Source organism: Miscanthus floridulus, chromosome 15, assembly GCF_019320115.1.
Source record: "Miscanthus floridulus cultivar M001 chromosome 15, ASM1932011v1, whole genome shotgun sequence".
NCBI classification, from domain to species: domain Eukaryota; kingdom Viridiplantae; phylum Streptophyta; class Magnoliopsida; order Poales; family Poaceae; genus Miscanthus; species Miscanthus floridulus.
In genome coordinates this window covers 50,777,651-50,803,298 of record NC_089594.1, presented here as the reverse complement: position 1 = coordinate 50,803,298, position 25,648 = coordinate 50,777,651, and positions in this window count along the sequence as shown.

Here is a 25,648-nt window from a genome sequence, read left to right as displayed (position 1 = left end):
AGCTAGGGAGACCGCCATGGCCATGCTTGCCGAGACCCAGGACATGCCGTGCACGCTGCCATCGGCCAAAAGGAGGACCCCAGCCATGACGTTGTACATCGGAGCAGGAGCGCACATGCATGGGCACGCTCACCATGGCCGAGAGCATGACCATGGCAAGACCACTGCGTCTTCTATGTTGCGGTAAAGGCAACATTGACACCTGATAGGTTCTGCCATGACGAGAGATGCACTGCGCTCACCTTAGCCAAGGAAGAAGCCCACCGGAGGCCTATGTTGCCGCACCGCACCACGTCGGAGCGCCACCGTCTCCGCTTTGCCCCCACCACTGTGGCCAGAGCCACTGGGAGCACCAGGAGCTCCTCCAACACACCCACCATGGCCATAGAAGCACTGTAGAGCTCACACGCTCCTCCAACTGGGCTCTCACTACCACTGTAGCCCTGTCCATGCACACTGACGAACCCACGCTGCCGTTCACCACAGCCAGAGCCCTAGGAAGCCCTAGCCGTTGCCCCAACCTGATCATCGCAGTCGCCATGGCATGGAGAAGCTATTGCCTACCCTAATCGAACGCTAGCACCGCCACGGGGGCTCGCCAGTGACCTCACCGCCGGCAGGAGCCCTAATGAGGAAGAGAAGGGGATTTTTATCACATCGACCATGTCTCAAGTAGCTCTGCTGAGCAGCTCCGACCATGACCTCGCCGACCATGACCACGTCGACCATGTCCCGAGCAGCTCCGCCGAGCAGCTCCAACCATGACCACGCTGACCACGTCCTGAGTAGCTCTGCTGAGTAGCTCTGACCACGACCACATCATGCACGTGAACCAAACCTTGGGAAGGAGTAAGTGGACCAAGTCCTTCATAGACTGGCTCTGCGGTCTATGGACCAACGCAGGCAGGTTCACCATGAACCGTGCCTCACCTACACCCATGGACCATGGCCCGTTAGTGGCCTAGTATGACGACATGGCCGCACCAGCGCATGCCACATGGTAGGAAAAGCCTAGCCCATATCTAGGCCCAACTGGCCTAGTTTGGACCTAGCCTGTATTGACCATTGACCGATCAAACGTTGACCGTTGATCGGGGCCACATGTCAGTGACACCACCATGCGGACCCCACCTGTCAGTAGCTGATGATGTAGATAACATCATGCTGACATCAGCATGCCACGTGGACCAACAGGAACGTGACATGTGTCAGCACGATATTAATTCAACCTTTTTCCCATTTTCAGAAATGATTGAAACTTCAGAAATTCATAACTAATTCATACGAACTCAGAAAAATACAAGACCCAGACCAAAATTCATCAAAGATCGAGCTCTACACAATGAACCCATGTTTGAGTGCATTTGGCTCTTTTGAATTTTCATTGCTTTTTGTGCTATTCTATAGACATCGCTAACATGACTATCGATCGTTTGTAGACTCAGAGGAGAACCAGGTGGATGAGGATCGAGAGTACTATGAGGAGTACGAAGATGACTTCACTGAAGGTGCCACATCCCACCCAACCTCGTAGCACCTATTATACATGGCTAATATAAAGCTGCTATTGCTTTGCTTTATTGTTATAATCACACTATGATAGGACTTGCATGGTAGTATGCTTACTTGATGGCCTTTACCTTGACGCAACCTTACCCCTACTTACCCTGCTATTAGGCTAGACACACGCTTGCTGCTATATTTCATTGCTTATACTTCTACTATGCTTGTACTACATTGATGCGTGATGGAAGCTGGTGTTATCTGGACTATGGGGAGAGTGCTATGTGTGTGACTTAGGTGCATGGAGGGTAAGGGTTGTGTCGACCAAGTTGGAGTATACGACAACCTAGGGCAAGTCTTGCCATGGGGTGCTACCTGGGCACCCCTGGAATGGATACCTGTGGTGGGTAAAATGGTATATGAGGTGGCCCTAGGTGTGAACCTATGATGGGAGGAGCCCAGGGTGGAGGTGCTGTGGCGGCACAGTAAATGGAAACCCTAATGAAGACATTCTAGCTTGGTCATCCCTAAGGACTTACTAGTACTCAGATTCATCAGGAAGCCTTACGTACCACTTGCCCTATATGGTGCGGGACGGCCGGACTACTTGGTAGGATATTGCCACTACTGCTAGGTTGATAGCAGACAGTGTAAGGAGGTACGAGGCATGGAGGATTTCCCCCCACACCCTTCTAAGACTTCATGGAGACCTTGTGGACCTGGCTCATGACTCACAGTTTCAGCCACCCCAGACTAAACTTGGGGTGTACTAGGGCTGAATGGTAGAGTGGCATTATCCTAGGCTAGCAAGCGGCCAGAATCAGCCCAGTTGACGACGATCAGCGAAGAAGGCAGATCTTGTGGTTATGTAAAACCTCTGTAGAGTGTATGGTTGATCGATCCATACATATGCCGACTTGTCGGCTATGGACCTTTCCTGGGTTTCGCTTAAACTAGATAGAGAAATGAGTCCTTCTCTTCTTCCCCCATGAGAGAGTGTCAGTAGTAGCCAGGGGCTACGGGCCTTGAGACAGTGCTGAGAGGGAGTTGGCCTATCGACTGAGCGATGGTATGGTGATGGTGTGGAGATGGTGGTATATCGATCTCAAGATCAAAACCTGGCTCTAGACGGAAAGGGGGTGGAATGGGTGTGGGAATGGTGTTAAAACTTGACCAACTACTATTATATACTTGATATGCTAATACATAGGAAACCCCAGCCCTATAGGTTCCTTTTGATTATATCCAACTTGCATCCAATTTCCACAAAGCAATGCTCATAGGTTGGGAGTGGCCAGTACAAATCGTACTGATAAATTTTGGCACATAGGTCCTGCTGAGGAGTATAGCTCTGAAGAGTTTGACGGTTGAGGGGTTCATTCCTACACTCGAGTTTGGCAATCTTATCTTCAAGCTGTTCTAAATGAATGCTACTTTTGATTCTGCCAATGCGGCGATGTAATAAATTATGTAATTCTGCACTATTTGTACTCTGATATTATCATTGTATGGATGTGGTATTCGACTAGAATTTGGGTATTATGATCTATAACGGTCATGATACACTTTGACTCTGTGGATTTCCCTTCGTGGAAATCAGGACACTTCAGTTAGCACTCCACAAGATCCTAAATGCATATGCAATGAGTTAGGGCATCTAGTGGCACTTTGATAACCGTATTTCAATATGAGTTTCACCCCTCTTAATAGTATGGCTATCTAACCTAAATGTGATCACACTCGCTAAGTGTCTTGATCACCGAAACAAAATGGCTCCTACTATTTATACCTTTGCCTTGAGCCTTTTGTTTTTCTCTTTCTTCTTTTCAAGTTCAAGCATTTGATCATCACCATGCCATCACCATCATCATGATCTTTGCCATTGCTTCATCACTTGGAGTAGTGCTACCTATCTCATAATCACTTTGATAAACTAGGTTAGCACTTAGGGTTTCATCAATTAACCAAAACCAAACTAGAGCTTTCAATCCCCCCTTTTTGGTAATTGATGACAACCCTTACACAAAGATATGCATTGAGATTTAATTGAATCCACATTGCTTGCCCAAGCATATTTACCATGTGTAAAAGAATATGGACAAGTTTCATGAACCTAAATGGTAGCAATTGCTCCCCCTACATATGTGCTAAGAGTTTGGATTGTAGCTTGCATATATGCTTAGGTAGGAAATATAGGAGACAATTTCTACCATATGATGCTAAGGTATAAGAGATGGACCTTTGAAGCATGATACCAATCAGAGTGTACCCATATACCATCCTTAGCACCATTACTAACTATACATACACAAAAACTAGAATACCCCATGAGATCAACATTACAAGCAAGGGTCTAGTTTCCATAAAATGAACATAAGTCTAGTTACTTTAGCCTATGCATGCTAGTTTTTCATTTCACCATTCAAGCATATAACTAGAATACACCACACAAGCATGGATATTGAAATTTAGAACTTGTGCCAAGCAAGCAAATATATGAAATGCACATTTAAATGCAACATACAAGTTTATGAGCTTGCTCCCCCTACTTGTGTGCATTTTTTATTTTTCCCCTTACAATGTTATTTCATTTGCAATGTCATTTCATTTGTTTGCTTCTCCTATCTTACTATCTTTGTGAATTTCCCTCCCCCTTTGTCAACAATTAGCACAAAAAGGTAAGCTCAAATTATAGATAGGTTGGGGTTAAACCATGTGAAATGAGGATCATTTTCCCAATTTGGTTCAATCTAGATTACTTGCAAAAGATATTTAACTCGGTTTGATCCAAGGACAAGCATCTTCACACCTCCAAATAAGAGTTATCTTGTACCATGTTGAGTTAAACACTTATAGCTTATTTTCTAGATCAAACACTAGGTTTACAAGTCCACAAACATGTCATATGCTACCACTAGATCATTCCAAGCATACAAGCAATAGTGGTACCATACAAGCATCAAATTCATTTGATTTTCATGAATGAGCCTATTCAAATGTGAAAAATGTCTAGATGCACTAAACATGTCCTTAGCAAGGATGTATACCATGCCAATCAACTTTTACCTTGGATTGCTCAAAGGAGAGGCATGTCATATAAGTGGGGGGTGCATCAACACATATTGGAGAAGTCAAGTATGTTCAATTCATTCCTTAGCTTGCAAAACCTCTTTTCATCAAGTGGCTTGGTGAAGATATTAGCAAGTTGATCTTCGGTGTCCACACTCTCAATGCAAATGTCCCCTTTTTGTTGGTGATCTCTTATGAAATGATGGCAGACATCAATATGCTTTGTTCTTGAATGTTGAACCGGGTTGTTGGTGAGCTTTACAGCACTCTCATTATCACATAGCAATGGCACTTGCTTGAATTTAATTCCAAAGTCACTCAAAGTAGCTTTCATCCAAAGTAATTGAGCACAACAACTACCAGCCGAAATGTACTCCGCTTCAGCGGTTGAAAGTGCTACACTATTTTGCTTCTTTGATGACCAAGACACAAGTGATCTTTCCAATAGTTGACATGTGCCCAATGTGCTCTTTCTCTCAACTTTGCATCCTACATAATCGGAGTCCGAATATCCAATCAACTCAAATCTTGTTCCTTTGGGATACCACAATCCAACATTTTGTGTATGCTTCAAGTACCTCAATATTCTCTTTGAAACTCCTTACAAAAATCTTGATTTGTTGACCCAAATATGATATCATCAACATAGATTTGCATTACAAACAAGTCATTTCCAAGCTTCTTGGTGAAGAGAATGGTGTCAACCTTTCCCATCTTGAATCCCTTAGAGAGCAAGAAATCTCTCAATCTCTCATACCATGCTCTATGTGCTTATTTTAATCCATACAAAGCCTTTCTCAACTTGTAAACATGGTTGGGTTTCTTTTCATCTTCAAAACCGAGAGGTTGCTCAACATACACAAGCTCATTGATGTACCCATTAAGAAATACACTCTTCACATCCATTTGGTACAACTTGATGTTGTGGGCACAAGCTTAGGCTAACAAGATCTTAATTGCTTCCAATCTTGCAACCGGGGCATATGTTTCTCCAAAGTCAAGACCTTCAACTTGAGTGTAACCTCGAGCCACTAATCTTGCTTTGTTCCTTATTACTATCCCATCTTGATCTTGCTTGTTCCAAAAGACCCACTTGGTTCCAATCACATTATGATCCTTAGGCCTCTCAACTAACTCTCATACTTGGTTTCTTGTAAAGTTGTTTAGCTCTTCATGCATAGCATTGACCCAATCAACGTCTTTCAAAGCTTCATCTATCTTCTTAGGTTCAATGGATGACACAAATGAGAAATGCTCACAAAATGAAGCTAATCTTGATCTAGTTTGCACACCTCTTGAAATATCACCAATGATAGTGTCCAAGGGATGATCTCTTGCAACATTGGTTGGTTGAAGCACTTGCACTTGATTGCTTGCATTTGATAGATCACTTGGTTGAGATGATAAACTAGCCACTTGTTGTTGATCTTGCACTTTGTCATCACTAGTTCTTGCTTGAACTTGATCATGAGAACCACTAGCTTGCACATTTAAGTTAGAGAGCACTTGATTCTTGTCATCTCCAACATCAATCACCTCTCTAGGCCTTATATCACCAATGTCCATGTTCTTCATTGCATTGACCAATGAGTGCCTCTTACGTCATCTAGATTCTCATCTTCCTCTTGGGAACCATTTGTTTCATCAAACTCCACATCATGAACCTCCTCAAGAGTACCACTAGCCAAATTCCAAACTCTATAAGCCTTGCTAGTAGTGGAGTAACCAAGCAAGAAACCTTCATCACATTTCTTTTCAAACTTGCTCAATCTAGTGCCTTTCTTCAATATGTAGCATTTATATCCAAAAACCTGAAAGTATGCTATGTTGGGCTTTCTTCCATTCAAAAGCTCATAAGGTGTCTTCTCCATCATGGGGTGTCAATAGAGTCGGTTGCTATAATAGCAAGCCTTGTTGATTGCTTCGGCCCAAAATGAATGACTCACATTGTACTCACTCAACATTGATCTTGCCATGTCAATCAAAGTTCTATTCTTTCTTTCAACTTGACCATATGATTATGGAGTGTACTTGGCCGAGAATTGATGCCTAATTCCAAATTAATCACACAACTCATCAATTCTAGTGTTCTTGAATTCACTACCATTGTCATTTCTAACTTTCTTGATAGTTGAACTCATTATGAATGCCCTTGATAAATGATTTGAATGTTGTAGACACATCACTCTTGTCAACAAGAAAGAACACCCATGTGTATCTAGTGAAATCATCCACAATTACAAATCCATATTTGTTTCCACCAATGCTAGTGTATGTGGTTGGTCCAAACAAGTCCATGTGCATCGACTCAAATGCCTTAGATGTGCTCATCATGCTCTTCTTAGGATGTGTGTTACCAACTTGCTTTCCGGCTTGACATGCACTACATAGCTTATCCTTCTTAAATGTGACATCTTTCAAGCCTCTAACTAAGTCATGCTTAATCAACTTGTTTAATTGTTTCATTCCAACATGACCAAGCCTTCTATGCCATAACCAACCCATGCTAGATTTAGTGATCAAACATGTTGTCAACTGAGCTTCTCTAGCATTGAAATCAACCAAGTATAGATTCTCATATCTAAATCCTTTGAATATCAAGTTAGAGCCATCTACACTTATAATCTCTACATCATCCACACCAAATATGCACTTGAAACCATGATCACATAATTGAGCTACCGATAATAGGTTGAAGTTCAAGCTCTCTACTAGTAGCACATTGGAAATGCTCAAGTCATTTGATATTGCAATCTTACCAAGCCCTTTGACCTTGCCTTTGCCATTGTCACCAAATGTGATACTATCAATCCCATTGCTCTTGTTTTCATTAATTGAATTGAACATTCTTGGATCACCATCATGTGTTGTGTTCACCCACTATCAAGCACCCAATGCCTTCCTCTGGCTTTATAATTGACCTACAAAAGAAGATCAATTCTTTTTAGGTACCCAAACTTGCTTGGGTCCTTGAAGGTTAGTTACTAAAGTCTTTGGTACCCAAATGGCCTTCTTCTTTGGGCCCACAATTGGTGTACCAATGAATTTAGCCTTCACACCATTAGCACCCTTAACAAGCATGTAACAAGAATCAAATTTAATTGAGGATACATTAGGTACCTTGTTCTTGCTAATCTTGCAATTTTGCTCTATATGCCCAACTTGCTTGCATCTATTGCAAAACTGACCATTGCCCTTCACAAAGCTAGCTTTGAGAGTGACAAAGGCTTCCTTGCCTTTCTTGGGGGTATAGCCTAATCCCTCTTTGTTGAGAGAAAACCTTTGGCTACCCAAGCACTTTAGCAAGCAGGCATCTCCACCATAGGCATTGTCTAAGGCACGAGTGAGCTCATTCACCTCCTTCTTGAGGGTCTCATTTTCTACCATTGGTGAGGCATCACAAGTGAGACCATCACTCAAAGGTGAAGTAGAAGTAGTAGTGCTACAAGAAGTGTTAGTGGTAGCAACTACAATGGGCTTATAAAAAGATTCATCAATAAGATCACATGTTAGTCCCACATCACATGATACAATCACTTGCTCCTTCTTGGCTTCCTCCATTTTAACTTGCTCTATGAGAGAGGAGTGAGCCTTTTCAAGCTTAGAGTGAGCTTTGCCAAGCTTCTCATGGGCTTCCATTAGCCTCTCATGAGTGGCATTGCGCTCATCAAGGGATTGCTCAAGAAATTTTACTTTCTTATTCAATTCCTTGCACTCCTTTCTCTTCATCTCAAAGCAAGTATGCACTTGCTCACACATGTCCATGAGCTCCTCCTTGGAGTATTCCTCATCATCATCATCACTCCTACAAGCATCACTTTCACATTCATCATCATCACACACATCATATTTTACCTTGGTAGGTTTTGCCATAAGGCATGTCGAAGGAGTGTCGAAGATGGAGGGCTTGTTGTTGATGGTGATGCTTGCTAGTGCTTTCTTGATAGACTTCTTGCCATCATCACTAGAGTCATCACTATCCCAAGTGACCACATAGCCTCCACACTTCTTCTTTTGGAAGGTCATTCTCTTCTCCTTCTTCTCCTTCTTTTCTTTCTTATCCTTCTTGTGCTTCTTCTTCTCATCCTCATCATTGTCACTATTGTAGGGACAATTTGCTACAACGTGATCAGGACTCTTGCAATTGTAGCATCTTCTCACATATTCTTTGCTTTTGGTGTGATCTTTTCACTTTCTTGCACCATATCCCTTCTTCTTCATGAATTTTCCCATCTTGCATACAAAGAAGGCCATAGCTTCATCATCAATATTACTAAGATCATCATCATCACTTGATTCTTTCTTGGACTTGCCCTTGTTCTTGGATGATGATGAGCTAGCCTTGAATGCTATACTCTTCTTCTTCTTTTCTTCTTCTTCCTTCTTGTCATCCTTGTCATCCCCCTCCCTTTCCACATGGTATGTCTCTTGGGTCATGACATCACCTACTACTTGGTTAGGGTAATCTCCTTCAATTCTCCTCTTATGATAAGCAATCTCAACATCTCAAATCTTGGAGGTAAGCACATCAAGAACCGATGAGAGACATCATCATCCTTGATCTTCTCTCCCAAGGCCTTCAAGTCATTTACAATCACTTGCAACCGATGGAACATTTCCAGAATGCTTTCATCTTCCTTTATCTTGAAGCTTGTCAACTTATCCTTGAGAATATACAACTTAACACTCTTCACCGCCGGTGTGCCCTCATATGTTTCCTCCAATCTCCTCCACACCTCATTTGCTCTTTCACAATCCTTGATTTGCTCAAACACCATGGAATCAATGGCATTGTATATGGTGTTGAGAGCTATTGTATTGCATTGCTTGTTGGTCTTGTCTTGGTTGGTGGGGTCATCAGGATCAATGATAGCATAGTCATTCCCGGTCACCTCCCATACTTGATCATTGATTGAACCAAGATACATCCTCATCTTTCTCTTCCAATAATCATAGCATGTGCCATCAAAGAACAATGGTTTGCCCCCACATGGTTGAACACAACTTGAGCCATAATTTGACTTTGAGGTTGTTAAGCCTTCAATCAAACGATGACCATGGCTCTGATACCACTTGAAAGGTCCTAATATGGCTAGAGGGGGGTGAATAGCTTATTTAAAAATCTACAAATCAACTAGAGCAATTTGATTAGTATCACAAATAGCGAAATGCAAACTTGCTCTAGCTCTACAAGAGTTGCAAGCCACCTATCTAACAATTCTAGTTGCAATGATTACTAGGCACACAACTTGCAATGTTACTACTCACTAAGAGTTCTCAATCTTGCTACTCTAAAGAGCTCCACTAGTTGAACTTAAAATAACAAAGCAGGCTCTCAATTCTAATTACACTAAAGAGCTTGCCACAACTAGTTTGCAAGAATATAAATGAGTAAGTAGGGTGATTATACCGCCATGTAGAGGAGTGAACCAATCACAAGGTGAATATTAAATCAATCACTAGGAGAATACCAAATGGCAAGAGACAACCAATTTTCTCCTAAGGTTCACGTGCTTGCCAACATGCTACGTCCCCATTGTGTTGACCAAACTTGGTGGTTCGGTGGCTAAGAGGTGTTGCACAAACCTCGTCCACACAATTTGGACACCGCAAGAACCTACCCACAAGTGAGGTAACTCAATGACACGAGCAATCCAATAGAGTTACCTTTTGGCGCTCTATCGAGGAAGGTACAAATCCCCTCACAATCATCGACTCATGCCAATCCTCCTCCACTGCACCAAGCCATCTAGGTGGTGTCAACCACCAAGAGCAACAAGTGAATCCTGCAGCAAAACATGAACACCAAGTGCCTCTAGATGCAATTACTCAAGTAATGCACTTGGATTCTCTCCCAATCTCACAATAATGGAGATGAGTGGGAGGGCTTTGGCTAACCTCACAAGGTTGCTATGTCAATGCAAATGGCTAAGAGAGTGAGCTTGAGCCGGCCATGGGGCTTAAATAGAAGCCCCCATGAAATAGAGCCATTGTACCCCTTCACTAGGCACAACACAGGGTGACCGGATGCTCCAGTCAGTTCGACCGGACGCAGGACTCCAGCGTCCGGTCTCCTAATGCTTGCCACATGTCATCGGCTTCAAATGCTGATCGCCCGATTTCAATGATCAAGTGATGATCGGACACGTCAGTTATAAAGTGACTGGACATAGGACCCCAGCGTCCGGTCATTTCCAGTAAGGTTCCAAACACGAAATTTCATGACCGGACGCGTCCGATCATGCTCGACCGGACACACCCAGCGTCCAGTCACTCAATGTTTCCTCTGTGCGTCTTGCATCAGCGTACGTCAGCACTGACCGAATGCACCCTACCAGCGTCCGGTCACTCTTTGTGCCAGCATCTGGTCACAAGACCAAGACGCGTGCTCACTGCTGCTACTGATCGAACTCTAAATCCAACGTCCGGTCACTGCACCACCAGTGTCCGGTCACTCTATGAACCCCTGTCTTTTATGTATAGGGCGCCGGTGAAGTTTCTAACCCTTGCTCAAATGCGTGAACCACCAAGAGTATCACCTTATGCACATGTGTTGGCATATTTTCACAAACATTTTCAAGGGTGTTAGCTCTCCACTAGATCCTAAATGCATATGCAATGAGTTAGAGCATCTAGTGGCACTTTGATAACCGCATTTCAATATGAGTTTCACCCATCTTAATAGTACGGCTATCTAACCTAAATGTGATCACACTCGCTAAATGTCTTGATCACCAAAACAAAATGGCTCCTACTATTTATACCTTTGCCTTGAGCCTTTTGTTTTTCTCTTTCTTCTTTTTAAGTTCAAGCATTTGATCATCACCATGCCATCACCATCGTCATGATCTTCACCATTGCTTCATCACTTGGAGTAGTGCTACCTATCTCATAATCACTTTGATAAACTAGGTTAGCACTTAGGGTTTCATCAATTAACCAAAACCAAACTAGAGCTTTTAGCTTCGTGGTTAGAATGAGTTATCCGGCTAGCTAAGTGAGAGGCATGCATTCAAAATGACAAGAGGGCCTCCAATGATGTGGTCCTTAATCAGCACAGATGGAATCACATGAGTCAACCTATAGATAGACTCCACCCAGCCTCTAGTTATATTATCCCATAGTTCTTTTCTACGATAGCAAATATAGCCAACCGTGCTTTGATATCCACCTATATCTCACATGTGATAGGAAATCACCCGACTTCTACCGGTCTAAGCATGGCTAATCATATATTCAATCCTATACCTACTTAGGGTTTAAAGTATATATCTAGACAAGGTAGTTCTATGCATCAAGTGTTTCCAAATAAACTCTTACAACCTATTGCATCAAACATAAAAGACTAAAGTGATATTTTATAAAACATAGGAGGCTTAGAATACTTTGGGGCTTGCCTTTCAGAAACAAAGTGGGTCGATGGTCAGGGCACTCTGAAAGTTCGTCAATGGCCAGCTCCTCTCCTTTGGGAGCTGTAGTTAGGTGTGTCCCTTGATTGTCATCCACCTCTGGAAAGCTTAGGAAATTGCCTACAACTATATTTTAATCATCTTAAGGTTGTGGACTTTATGGAAAGCTTATGAAATTGCCTACAACTATCTTTTAATCATCTTAAGGTGATTCAGTAGCTATCTAGGTCAAACAATTCAATCTTTTAGATCTGTCCAAAGGACAAGCAAATCTAACAGTAGAATTCTAATAGCTATAACTCTCAAACCATTTAGCCTATATCTATGAAATTTTAGGACAAGCAATATAAGTAAGTTACCTACAACTTTGTTGTTAACAAGTTTCATAGAAAAGATCATTATCATCATGAATTTGTCAACACCACAGAAACTACTCATGCAGCCATTTAGTTAAATTATAAAGCAATAATTAACTAGCTGCCTATAACCAATTAATTTTGAGCATAACTACCAATAGCAACACATCATATGCATCACAAGCACTATATAAAACATTATGGTTAAGCCCAAATAATTTACTTATGTGCATTTATTAATTTCCTTATATAATAAGGTGATTTAAAGGATAAATACTTCCAAAGATCAATAAATTCGAATAAAATTATAGTAGCTTACATATGACCCTAATAGTCTAGTGTACAAATTTCATGCCATTTGGATTAGTATAACAACCTCTACAAAAATGACAAGTTGTAGGCTTATTTTAGCAAAAATTGTTTAGCCTAGTGAAAAGTGTCGAACAATAGATTTCCTATTTTTCTTACTTTCATCCTATCATAAGAACACTAGGTACAAATTTGCATGATCATAAGTTAGGTATTTTTACCCATTTATTTTCACTAGAAACTAGCAATTATTTAAGATTAAATAGGAAGACCATATTCCAAGTATGCCTACCATAGGTTTAGCATTTTCCTAGCTAGAGCATATCAACACAAGACTAGCAAAATTTGAATCACAATTTTTGCACTTCCCTAGCTCAAGATATGCATTTTACAAGATAGAAACAAATTTAAAAGAACTTATTTAGCTCAATTTAATTCACTTAGAAAAATAAATCAAATAGTAGGTTTCATATTTTTATCAAATAGTACACTACATGATGAATCCAACAAAATTTAGTTCACTCAATTTGGGCACTCCTAGCTCTAGTCATGATTTTTTTGAATTTTGTAACAAAATCTGGAAAAATAAATAAGCCAAAATTCAAAACCCTGACTGACAGCTGGTCTCCGTGGGTCAACGGGCCCATGAATCAGCGAGATAGGAGTAGAGGACGACGCTGACCGGCTAGAGCTCGGTGGTGGTGAGCTTGCCGATGGTAGCATCTTCACCTTCATGACCTACTCGACATCCCACGTCGACTGGTGCCCTTAGTTGGCTCAGCGGTTCGCCAACGCTCCATGGCCATTGTGGCGACGGCGACGTGAAATGTCGCTTTACTTGGGCTCGAATAGTGGCAATGGTAGGTCGAGGAGGTAGAGCGGCTCACGGTGAAGCTATGCACATGATGGATTGGATGGAGGTGTGGCGGTGGTTGCACATGAGTGCAGCAGAGCTCGACGGCGATGGTGCTGCTCGGCTACGGGAGAGAGAGAGCGAGAGCGAGGTGAGGCAAAGAGAGCGAGCATGAGAGAGTGAGCAAGTGTGACGCGGCACCCTCTTCTGCCTACTCTGGCCTAATGCAGGGGGGCGGTGCCGGTATATGAACACCAAGTGGTGGTCGTGGCCTATGGCCGGTTAGCCACGACGGCTGCTGCCCCAGCTGGTTCAGACGAATGAAGGAGCTAACTGACAGAGCGAGTTTGTGCACATGTAGCTCCTAATTCGTAGCGACTTAGTGAAAATAGTATTAGTGAAAGTTGTAGTGTGGTCAAGCCAAGCTTGTCAACCAAATCTGAACTCACCAAGTTGTTGCAACTCCCGCTATCAATGATAGTGAGAACACGACAACCCTGCACAATGAGATACATGTGGAACAAATTGTGGCGTTGGATCTTCATCTCGTCTTCATGACCCACACGTGTACTCAACACACGCTGCACAAGAAGGCTAGGGTAGTCTGCGGCAGCAGCCATAGAGTCAATGGTGATGGCCTCCTTGTCATGATCGCCCACGATGGGATCTGCATCAATGTTAGCAGCAAGGGCTAAATCATCTTCAACATCACTAGCACTTACATATCCATCCTCGGTAGCAATGAAAGCGCGACGACTGGGGCATTCCTTCATGACATGTCCCATGCCTTTGCATCGGTGGCAAATGATTTTAGAGCTGGACGAGGAGGAGCTAGTAGAAGCATCCGGAGTGCCACCTTTCTTCAGCTGTGGAAACTGCACATTAGACAATTTACTTACCCCGGAAGAAAATGGAGGTGTAGATGGCTGTGGTGCAACAGGAAGCTTGGGCGTCTCTGACTCGGAACGCTGCTGAAAATTCCTCCCATTGTTAGACCTGAGAGGCTGGTGTTGTTTGCGTCCCTGTACTTCTCGTTCGGCCTTAATAGCAAGATGATACAATTGGGAAAAATTGCGCCATTCTTTGTAATCAAGTATGTTTTGTATATCATGGTTTAAACCACCAAAAAAATCTAGCACTAGCATCATCATCATCTTCATTTATACCACAACGTGCTAAACCAATAAGCAATTCTTGATAGTATGCTTCTACTCCTTTATCACCTTGTTTTAAAGTTTGTAGTTTCAAACGTAAATCACGTTGGTAATAAGGAGGAACAAAACGAGATTTCATACGTTGCTTTAAAACATTCCAAGTTTGAGGCACAGCAGCAGCATTATTGGCATTGCAAAGATCACTCCACCAGAACAAAGCAAAATTAGTAAACTCACTGGTAGCAAGTCTAACTCTATGCTCAGCAGGAACATTATGAGAATCAAATTTTTGTTGAACAGCAAGCTCCCAATCTAAATATGCCTCTGGATCAATATTACCAGCAAAAGGTGGTAGACTAAATTTAATTTTAGCAAAAGGATCATTATTACCATGATTATTACCTGCCATACCGCGACGATTGAAGTTGAGGCGGCGACGGGCACCACCGTCAGCATACGCATCTTCATCACCAGCATCTTCATCATCAGCACGATAAGGTGGAGGGCGTTGCTCAAGCTGTTCAATGCGGGTGACCAGATTGTTCACGTTGCGTGTCAGCTCGGTCATAAGATTGCGTTGTTCAGTCATGAACGTTGCAAGCTCGCCCTTGGAAAATCACAAGTTCATGGAATGCAAAAGGAAACAAGTGGTGGTGGTGGTGAAAGTGGAATGCCAAATCACAAGCGGCTTACCACCGTCTTGCTTGTATTCTTACCAACGCCAAACAGGAGCAAAACCAAAGTGGCGAAGCAATCTATTGTTGAGCGCGGGTAACAGTTGCAAGATGAACCTATGCTGATAGAAGAATATGTGGAGCTATGGGTAGGCACACAATATGACAGCAAGGATTAGCAATTAACGAGTGCAGAGTAGCGATTGTTCAATCTGGATCCAAAGTACAAATCACAGTTGCTGGCTAAGACGTGTCGAGACGTAGCGCAACAAGGTGAAAACAAAGAACGATCGAAAGAACTCACAGAACAAGCAAATAGCCCGGATTTCTCCTTTTTCCTGAATTTTTCCCGGATTTTCCCAAAAGGCACTAGTAGGAAACAAACTTTTTTTTACTATTTTTTTTATACTTTTCTCTGAACAAGGATCACAAAAGATGCAACCACAAAAATTGGCACCTACAACTGAGGTGGGATGTGGTCTACAGAAATTCAGCACGTTCTCTGAAAAGCGTGCAAAAACTTTGACAATTTTTTTTTCTATATTTTCCCGAATTTTTTTGGCAATTTTGATGAAACCAAACAGGGCGAAGCCGAGTTTGGGTCGGGTCCAAATGGTGTCAAGAAGCTGCACAAAAAATTTCAGATTTTTCTGATAAATGAGCGAAAAGTTTTGCCTGTTTTATCGAAGGTATCTCAAGGTATGTTTTCCGGGAGGCACAGCACGGCGGCGGCAGTTAGGGCAAAGCGTCCCTAAACTCTAACACCGATCACAGCAGTAGGTATTCGCCTGATGATGTAAGGAGGGCTGCGATGCAGGCAAAATAAGAGCGGCTGGCAACCTATCTAGGGTTTGCGCGGCGGTGAGAAGTTACACAAGGCGGCTAGCGGGGCAAGTCGAGTAATGTGGTGGCTTCGACTTGTTGTTTGGGAACGGTGGATGGGATAGCGGCGGAAAACAAAATCATAGCAATGGGCGATTGAACTACGACCACGAACACAATCCTATACCAGCAACAAGACTCGACCACGGACACAAACTCAACAACATGAATCTGAAACGAAATTGCAAACGCACAAAGAGCGATAGGACAACGGAAATTGAAATATTTTTGGGCTTTTTGTGGACTCTAGGTAATGAACAAATATGAATCTAAGGCAAACGAGATTATACCTCGCGGTAAACCTGAAAGCTCTAATACCAATTGATGGGTACAGGCCCGATCTTCCGAGAGGTAGCCGGTAAGTTCGATTTGTGGAGATCTCGACGTTGGCGATCCGGCTTCAAATCAGACACGATTCGAACCCTGCAACCGTTACACCACTGCTCCATTGGTTATCAACCAAACACAACTTGATTGACCTCGCCAAGAAGGCTTTTCCTGCAAGCGAATCGAAGAGCACAAGCAAGAAGGTAAAACACGCAATCTGAAATTGCAAATATGAATGACGTGAATATCAATAGAGGGTTCAAGAACTCGGTTCCAAAGGACTAATCGACACAGTGGAGGAGATCAAGAACGGGGGCCCTGGATCACTGTAAAAGGATTTGTCACCACAGTTACAATGATCTATTCAGTTTCTCGATGGAAAACTAAACTCTAAAGAAAACCCAATTGTGTAGCAGCGGCGGCGGCTATGTTTATAGTCTAAGACTCGACCTAGGGTTGGGGACGGCCAGGGGTTGGGCGCCCACAACTTGGGCTTAAGGCCCGACACGATACATGGCCAAGTTGGCCCAAATAGGTGACGCAGCACCTTGCCGTGGTCACACAGAATGATCCACGGACCTTCTGGAGCTGGGACTAGATCCAAAACGACGGCATCGTCGTCCCCTTTCCAACGCACCCAAGAACGGCCCGTTTCGATGTCGTATGAGGAAGTTATGACTGAAACAGTGACGACGTGTCTGCTGAATCCGAGGACGACGTGGCAGCTGAGTTGGAAACGAATTGCAACTTGGGGAAGACCATGGCGTCGGTGTGTCCAGTGTGGCGATGTCCTCATCATTGATGGCCAGCAAGCCACCAGCGATGCGCTTAAGTCACCACCGAGCTGGTCGTTCGCTCTCACTCACCTCCTCACGCTCCTCTGCTCACTGAGCTTGACACTTTTCACTAGGGTTTTCCATTTATGCTACTTTAAGCCTTTCTATCTTGTCATTTTTGTATAGAGTGTTTTATTGAATAAAATGGCATGAAACTTTTATAGTAGTCCTTTGATAGCATTAGTAAGGCACTGTAAAGTTTTAAGAATTTTTGATGCAAAATTGATATATGTTTATTATTTAACCTAATTATCTAAACAAAATAATAAAGGCATTTAAATAAATAGTTTGGGCTTCACCATTATATTGTCTTGAATGTATTTGGTATGCTTAAACTGTTGGTAGGCTTTATGTTGTCAAACTTTGAGTGATTACATGAAATAGAAGTATTGTTGCTTTAAAATGCAAAGTTAAAAGGATTCTGGACAGATTCTGTAGTTTGATAAGTTGCATGATAGGGATGATGTTTGCTATAAAAATGCTTAATAACAAAGTTGTAGATAATTTGATAAGCTTTCCAGAAAGTCTAGGATCACTACATTTGGATTAGTAGAACTCTAGTTATGAGTGAAACAAGTAGCTGCTGTTTTGTGATATAGTCGATGCATTGTGGAAGTAGTTAATTAAATAATCGAGAAGAGATATGCACCTACTCAATAAACATGATGCACTTGTTAACATATATGCATTCGTAATACTTATGCCACATTCATGCATCTAGGATCGGAGGAAGAAATAACATTGCTGGAATTCGAAGAAGCAGAGGAAGGGGACCAGCAGGAGAATCCTCAAGTTGCAGCTCCTGAAGGCATGGAGCAGAATCCTGAAGAGCTCCTAGAGTGTCCTAACCACTGTCCCACTTCCTTTCTGTGAGGCAAGCCCCAAAGCATTCTAAGTCTCCTAGTATTTTACAAATGTTTACTTTAGTACTTATGATTGATGCATTAGGTTATAAGAGTTGAATGGAACCACTTGGTGCATGTACATTCCTTGTCTAGATATTACACCTTTAACCGGTATAGGTCCCGAATCGAATATATGCTTAGCCATGCTTAGACCAGTAGAAGTCGGGTGATGTCCTATCACCTGCGAGATATAGGTGGATACCGGAGCATGGTTGGCTATATTTGCTATCGTGGAACAGAACCATGGGGTAAAAGAAAATCGAGACCAGGCGGGATGTCAATAGAGAAGCAACAAGACATGGAGGTCTTGGGTGTGGATCTATCCCCGTCTGTGTCGATTAAGGACTGTACCGTTGTTGGTGTTTCTGACAAGATTGAACGCATGCCTCTCACTTAGCTAGCTAGATAACTCGTTCCGACCACGAAGCCGAGTAATTCAACTCAGGCCAGGACTCATTCTGTTGTGCGCTCCTTCTAGGGAACGATCAGACTGAGCCCAAGGGCAGGCTAGGCCTGAACATCCTAGCATCTGGTGTTCTAGATTGTGCGGCGTGGTACGAACCCACAAAATGTAGACCTAAGTTGTACCAAAGGTGACCTAAGGCTATCGTGGCTGGTAGACCTGGGTTTGTGTTAGGAATAAATTCCTAGCTGGTTGAAATCGATTCGACTCGCCGTCTCTCCTGGATAGTGAGAAACTTGGCTAGTCCCAACATCATAGTAACTGTGTTATGGAACATGATGGTTCGAATGAATAGGGAAGTACAATACATGCTATGGTTACTATTGTATGCTTTTAAATGATATACCACATGTTTGGCACATGATAGTTGCTAATCTAGAAATGTATAGTTATAATTAACTTGATAAAGGAATCATAATTTCACAATGAGTCAATTGCTTTTATGCAAAATATTGTCAAGCTACGTCCACTTATGTAGCCTTGCATAATCCTTGGAGTCATTTTATTTCTGGTTCATGACGGATAAGTCTAGCTGAGTACCTTCTCGTACTCAGGGTTTTATTTCCCATTGTTGTAGATGGCACTATGTATCATGGTTATTGCAAGAGTTGCTTCTACCCTGCCGTGGATGAGGAGTAAGCCTTGGGTAGGTTTCTTTATTAATCCCTATCTTTGCTTTTGTGGACCGTGATCCTACTTGGCACTGTATCAAACTATGTTGGAAACTTTATTTTCAAACTGATTTGCTTCCGCTTTATCTATCAAACTGGGTTTGTAATAACTTTTATTTGTACTCTGATGATGAAATGTATCTATGAACTTTATGTAATATGTGGCATGTATGTTGAATCATGTACGATCTTGGTTGTTGTAAATCATTTATCAAGACCCGTCGTGGTACTCGACGGACTACTGGGTTTATATGGGTTCAAGTATGATAGTGCGACAGCTTGCGGGCTGCCATTGTACTTGTACTCTTATAAATTGGTTGGTTCTGCGACAGCTGGCATCAGAGCAAGATTCAACGTTAATTATCACAAGTGTATTTAAAACAAAAGTTTTTGTTTTCCAAAAACCCTTCTCTAGCAACTAATAGTTATATTAATAGGTATTTGAAATCTAAAGTGTGCCAATGATCATTTTCCTTATGCCCAAATTAAGGACTATTAGGTGGCTATTTAAGTACTAACATGGGGGTTTTTACTTCGTCGTCCATACGGCGTGCTATAGTATGGATGCCATTCACTTGAGTGGTAATGTATGGATCAAATGCCTCTACGCCAAGGTAAGATGATGAGTGTATGACCGCAAGATGTTAGCGTGCGGTCGGGGAGAGTTAGCTTTGGTATGGCTATGTATGCATGCTTGCATGTGTATATGGTATGTATTTAATTGTGGGTTTAAATTATTGTCGGGTAGCTTGATACGGAAGTATATGTATGGGTATACATATATGGAAGTATTTACAATTACATTCTGCATATTTCATTCTGGGTTTAGGGCTGAAATGAAATTCTTATGCAGGTACGTTAACAACGAAACATGTAGCTCGACTAGTTACGCTATATATGAGAGAACGTATGTATGCCACCGTGTCTACCGTTAGAAACAAATTTTTCCTAAGTTTGTGAGGACATATGAAACGAGCATGCATCATGATAATTACCATTCACATAATTAAATTGTTCCTCACCTTATAAAATTCTTACTCGGTTATGTAACTCTTATCCATTATGGCATTATCTCACCAAGTGGTACATGTTAATGGTGCATATGGCACGCACAAAGTAGACCGCTCGCAAGTCCACCAGAGGTAGAGCTCCTAGCCGTCAGCTTGCTCCATGTACCCATCAACGCCACACGTTTCTTGGAGAGTTTGGGATGCCTACACTCTTGTGGAGAGTGCTCAGCTATGTAGGCTATCCTGATGGAATGGAACCCCGCTACTTCTGGGCGAATGAGCAGTTGGGGGAAGGTCTCTTGGTTACTGTGGAGGCCATTGTTTGTTCCCGAGGTGATGGTTCTGAGTGGATAGGTTGGTGTTACGAGTCAACTGGTAGGACTGCTAAAGAAGCAGCTAGCAGGGCAGCCTTTGGGATCCTAAGGGATATCATGGATCATTTTCCTCAGGAGCTGGCTGCCGCTTTGGTTGGAGTCTTTCCGAGGGGCAACCCCTCCACTGACTCATGGCAGTAGGCAAGAGGAAGATCTTTGGAGATTGGTGCAGTAGAAGGGCAGAATAGTGATAACTCTACCATGAGCGCCATGTTTGCAGTGATGAAGGTGTTAGATGGAGTAGAAGGTAGCCTCAGACATGTGTTTGGTGCTCTTGGTCATGCCCGCGAGGACCGACGTCAGCTTCAGAGGGAGCACGATGCCAAGATTGAGAGGCTCAATGTAGAGATGGCTCAGTTAACTCACCAGAGGAATGCAGCCTGGTCCAGGGAAGATGTTCCGAGAGCTTGATAGTTTGAGCTGGAGCAGCAGCTGGCCAATGTGGAAGAATACAACGATAACCTACATGAAGAGATTCATCAGCTGAATAACCAGCTCCACCCTTATGTTCTGCCTAGAGCCGCAGAGATGGATCCAAAGGAGGATGAGGAAGAGGAAGAAGTGGAGCCTGAGGAAGGAGATGATCCTACGTCTGACCTCGATAGTGATCATGATGAGGATTAGATCGCTTAGTACTTAGTGGAAGGACTAATGTAACACCTTTATTCATGTAATGGACCTATAGCTCGAATTTGGTAGTAGTAATCTGACTATCATGTAATGTTGTTAATCGCACAACTATCGCATGTTTGGTTGAACATCAATGCAATTTCAGTCCTTTATTGGTAATCATGATTTAAAATTGCATGAGTTATGAGCGTGATAAGTGGTCAAATTGGGGATGTCATGTTGTGAGAATGAATTGTTATGCCTCTATTTTTATTGTGATTTTGAGAATTTTCTCCAGTAATTTTAGTTTGGCATGAGTACATAATTCATCTGCAATCTCTTGGCATCAACCAATAATCGCTTATTGTTGCAACTTCATAGATGATGCGCACCCATGCTGGAGCTAGTGGCAGCCAGGATGGCAACCATGATGACTTGCCACCCCCACCGCCGCTGTACGCTCAGGAGTTCTTTACCTAGTTCTTGGGGAGCCAAAGGACAATGGAAGAAGCTTTGTGCCTCATCGCGCAAAACACCACTCGGGGCCACCCACATCAACCAGGGGCTGAGCCAAATCAGCACAGCACATTCAAGGAGTTTCTGGATACGAAGCCTCCAATCTTCAAGGTGGCTGAGGAACCACTGCAGGCTGACGAGTGGCTAAATACCATTGAGCAGAAAATTTGTCTGCTAAGGGTCACAGAGCATCTAAAAGCCGAGTATGCTTCTCATCAGCTGCAAGGACCAGTAGGGATCTGGTGGACACATTTCCTGTCGTCTTTGCTTGCTAATGCGCGAGTGACCTGGGAATAGTTCAAGCTAGCTTTTAGGGGACATCATATTCCCCTAGGCCTGATGCGCATGAAAGTGGCCAAATTTATGAGGCTCACTTAAGGAACGAAGACACTCATAGAATATATGCACGCATTCAACAACCTATCCAGATATGCTCCAGGTTTTGTGGATACTAAAGAGAAAAAGATAGAGAGCTTTAAACGGGGTTTGGGTACCAAACTGATGAAGACCATGGCCAATTCTAGGTGTGCCACGTACAATGAGTTTATTAGTGATGCCTTGACCAAAGAAAACCACAACAACATGCATACCGTTGCTAAGGGTCGCAAGAGGGCATATGAGGCAGGTGCCTCAGGATCTTCCCAGTCGAAAGCACCTATCATAGCTAGGCCACAATTCCGTCCACCTGCACCCAAGTTTAGGCCTCCACCACCTAAAGCTTAGAATAACAGGCCACAGAAACCATTTCGTAAGGCGTTCACTATTGCCTTACCAAAAGGAACTGGCAGTCAGGGAAGCTCCACCGGACCGAGGAATAATCAGTCATGTTTCAACTACAACCAAATGGGTCATTGGGCCAAGGAATGCCCCCACCCCAAGAAGAATGGCAACCCAAATCAAAACAATCAGAGGCAGGCAAACGCAAGGGCACATCTAGGATACGTGCATTATACCGCTGTTGAGGAAGTGCCCGCTGGAGAAGTTGTCACAGCTAGTATGTTTCTCATCAACAAGCATCCTGCTATTGTTTTATTTGATTCGGGAGCTTCTCATTCATTTATGAGTCAAGCATTTGCATCTAGACATGATCAAGAAATAATTAAAGTAAGCAAAGGGGGTTATAACATAAGTTCAGTAGGGGGTACTATTACTACCAAAAAGATAGTAAAAAATGTACTCATCTCTATACAAGGGAGGGAGTACACAACGGATTTGATAATATTGCCTGGGTTATCGATAAGTGTAATCTTAGGCATGAATTGGATGAAGGATCATGGTGTTCTTATTGACACCAGCACCCGCACTATTATGTTGAGGGAACCCACAGGAGGGAATGCTTTTCTAGTACCACTCTCCTGCAATTTTGAACTCCAACAGTTAGCTTGTGCTATCCAAACCACCACACTTTGTGATATCCCAGTGGTTTGTGAATTTCTAGATGTATTTCTAGAGGAATCACCAGGCTTACCACCTAATAGGGAGGTGGAATTTAAGATTGAGTTAGTGCCAGGTATGGCACCCATATCCAGAAGGCCCTATAGAATGCCACCCAACGAGTTAGCAGAACTTAAGGTTCAATTGCAAGATCTATTGGACAAGGGTCTTATCCAACCTAGCTCATCTCCGTGGGGATGTCTAGCCTTGTTTGTGAAAAAGAAGGACAAGTCACTGAGAATGTGTGTAGATTACAAACCACTCAATGCTGTGATCATCAAGAACAAATATCCATTGCCTCGCATCGACATCTTGTTTGATCAGCTAGCGAACGCAAAGGTATTCTCCAAAATTGACTTGAGATCGGGCTACCATCAGATAAAGATCAGATCGGAGGATATACCTAAAACTGCTTTCTCTACTAGGTATGGCTTATATGAGTATTTGGTTATGTCTTTCGGACTAACAAATGCTCTAGCCTACTTCATGTACCTGATGAACTCAGTATTCATACCCGAACTCGACAAGTTCGTGGTCGTGTTTATCGATGATATATTGATTTATTCAGAAAATGAGTTAGATCATGAAGAGCATCTGAGGATTGTTCTATCCAGACTAAGGGAGCATAAGCTATATGCAAAGTTTAGCAAATGTGAATTCTAGTTGAGCAAAGTACCTTTCTTAGGTCACATCTTATCAAGAGATGGAATCTCTATAGACCCAGCAAAAGTACAAGAGGTCATGAATTGGAAAGCCCCAACTTCGGTTCATGAAGTTCAGAGTTTTCTAGGGTTAGCAGGATATTATCATTGGTTCATTCTAGATTTCTCAAAGATAGCTAAGTCTATGACCAGACTACTTCAGAAGGATGAGAAGTACAATTGGACACCAGAATGTGAAGCAGCTTTTCACACCCTTAGAACTTTGTTGACTACAGCACCTGTGCTAGCACAACCAGACATTGAAAAGCCTTTTGATGTATTTTGTGATGCATCGGGAATAGGTTTGGGATGTGTGCTTATGCAAGAAGGAAGAGTTATTGCATATGCTTCTCAGCAATTGAGGAAACCTGAAGTCAACTACCCTACACAAGATTTAGAACTTGCAGCAGTTGTTCACGCATTAAAGATATGGAGACATTATTTGTTGGGCAATGTATGTCATATATATACTGACCACAAAAGTCTCAAGTATATCTTTACCCAACCAGAACTGAACATGAGACAACGAAGATGGTTGGAATTGATTAAGGACTACAATTTAGAAGTGCATTACCATCCGGGTAAAGCTAATGTAGTGGCCGATGCACTTAGTCGAAAGTCCCATTGCAACACTATGGAAGCATTGTTGGAAGATGGATTCAAATTGTTAGATCCTGCTGTACTACACAATATCATGATCAGTTGTTCACTTGAGAGCAAAATCATAGAGCTACAGCAGACAGATGTAGGAATAAGTCACATCAAGAGAAAAATGCAAGAGTAAGAAACCAAACATTTTAGATTAGATGAAAGAGGTGTATTATGGTTTGAGGACCGACTTGTGGTACCAAAAGACCATGATCTATGGAATCAAATTTTAGATGAAGCTCACTCATCCAAATTGTCTATCCATCCGGGTAGTAGTAAGATGTATCAAGATTTGAAAACCCGTTTTTGGTGGACTAAGATGAAGAAAGAGATCGCAACCTATGTTGCTAGGTGTGATAACTGTAGTAGAGTAAAAGCTGTCCATATGAAATCTATCGGACTACTTTAGCCATTGCCTATTCCAAGATGGAAATGGGAGGAAATTAGCATAGACTTTATCACAGGCCTTCCAATGATGCCACAAGGTCACGATTCAATATGGGTTATTGTTGATCGTCTCACCAAGTCAGCACACTTTATACCCATGAACACATGGTATATAGTTGGAAAATACACTAAGATATATGTTTCCCAGATCGTGAGACTGCATGGAGTACCCAGGACTAAAATCTTAGATCGAGGACCACAGTTCATAGCTCATTTCTGGGAGCACTTACACCAGGCTTTGGGAACCAAGCTAATCAGAAGTTCGGCATACCATCCGCAAACTTCAGGATAGATAGAGCGAGTGAACCAAATCCTAGAAGATTTACTTAGAGCTTGTGTTATATCTTCAAAGGGTTCATGGGAGAAATGGTTACCTTTAGCTAAATTCTCCTATAACAATAGTTATCAAGCGAGTATCAAGATGGCTCCATTTGAAGCCTTGTATGGCAGAAAATGTAGAACTCCATTGAATTGGATTGAGCCCGGTGAAAGGAGATA